Source organism: Chiloscyllium plagiosum, chromosome 4 (genome assembly GCF_004010195.1).
Source record: "Chiloscyllium plagiosum isolate BGI_BamShark_2017 chromosome 4, ASM401019v2, whole genome shotgun sequence".
In the NCBI taxonomy this organism is placed as follows: Eukaryota; Metazoa; Chordata; class Chondrichthyes; order Orectolobiformes; family Hemiscylliidae; genus Chiloscyllium; species Chiloscyllium plagiosum.
In genome coordinates this window covers 128,076,431-128,077,863 of record NC_057713.1, presented here as the reverse complement: position 1 = coordinate 128,077,863, position 1,433 = coordinate 128,076,431, and the positions used below count along the sequence as shown (strand labels likewise).

Genomic DNA, 1,433 nt, shown 5'->3' with positions numbered 1-1,433 from the left:
CGGCTCCATGCCCGTCCCGCCTCCTCCTCCTACTACCCCACCCCCCTGTCACTGTCTGTGTGTGTGTGTCCCTCCCCCCTCCGCTCTCTCGGTTGTGGGAAGTTGCCATTTAAATACACACGGAGCATCATGGCGGACAGTTGGGAGAGTCCCTCTTCACAGACGAAGGTCAGCCCGACGGTGAAGCGCTGCTCCTGCTGACCGACTGACCCACCCACCGGCCGCCCGTTTCCAACCGGTGAGTAGGCAGCTTCCCGGTAAATCGGGCCGGACAGCTGATTTTGTGTTTTTTTTTTGTTGTTGCTTTTAATGTTTAAAAATAATGACATATGTGCATAAAAATATTATTATTACCTGGGGCTGAGAAAGACGGGGAGGGGAGAGGAGGAGGAGGAGGCGATGGCGTGGGTCCGTTCGGACAACAGTCGGCCCGGGGTCGGGCGGGGAGGTGCTCTCGTGCAGCCGGTTTCACTGCTTTCCACCCGCCCCCCCCCCCCCCCAAAATAAAATAAAGTGAGGGGGTCGGGGGGGTTCTAGAAGCTTCCAAGTCGGCGTTCCGACTGGAACTGTCCAGAGGGTGAGAGGACCCCCCCCCCCTCTCAAACCCCTCAACTTCTCCGTCGAGGTGACTAAAGTGTGTTTGTTTTTTTTTGAAAAAAAAAGACCTGCAATGTCCTGCGTTTCGTGGATGTTACTCTTGCGCGCGCGCGCGTGTTTTTTTTTTTGTTTTTTTAATTATTGTTAACTGCTTGTTCTGGGGCTAGGAGCCGCTGCCGAGAGGGAGGGAGCCGCTTGGTTTCTCATTAATTGGGTTAAGGATTTCTTCCAAAATGCGAGATTTTGCTTTTGGTTTCTCAACCTAACTTCAACGGAAACGTCCGGCGCGGCGCCGTTGATGGGCGGCCGGTCCGACCAGTCGGAAAGCCTCCGCTGCTTCGGCGCGGCGGTCTCGGCCAATCGCCACTGACGGTGCTGGGGAGAGGGCGGGGCAAGACTTTTACACCACCCCCCCCCCTCCCCCCGGGGGTTTAAAGTTCGGTTGCGCTGTCACTGGTTCATCAACAGTCGTGATAAACACCATGAGCTGTGGGCCCAGTGCGCAGGCGCCTCGACCATATTCGCACTGCCTTTCGGGAGATGTAGTTTGGCAGGGTGGTTTCCTCCCCGTGCTTGTGTTGCCGGTTGGCGACGCTGGACTACAGCTCCCAAGTACGCTAGTTTTGGGGAGGGTGTGATTCTCCCCGACGCATCCACCTCCGAGTTTCCCCCTGTTCTCTCTCTATCAGCTTGCCAACCCCCATTCCGTCTGACTCAGACCCTCTCACCCTCACTAGCTCCTGACCAGTCTGCCCCGTTGCCTCTCATTCCCTCCCAGCTGCCTTTGCCTCCCTTATACCCCACCTCTCCCCTCACCCAGCTCCCTTTCTCTCTTC

General features: G+C 56.8%; 2 protein-coding genes across 9 annotated transcripts in view; both read left to right on the top strand.

The window, feature by feature from the left end:
- The window catches only part of kcnb2b (potassium voltage-gated channel subfamily B member 2b), an 891,048-nt gene that overhangs the window by 560,259 nt on the left and 329,356 nt on the right, over positions 1-1,433 (top strand). The window lies entirely within an intron of this gene.
- Positions 88-1,433, top strand: part of ncoa2 (nuclear receptor coactivator 2) — a 304,099-nt gene continuing 302,753 nt past the window's right edge. For all 8 annotated transcript variants that reach the window (XM_043689194.1, XM_043689197.1, XM_043689193.1 and 5 more), the window contains exon 1: positions 88-238. The gene's annotated coding sequence lies outside the window, so the exon portion shown is untranslated. The remainder of the gene's footprint in view (positions 239-1,433) is intronic.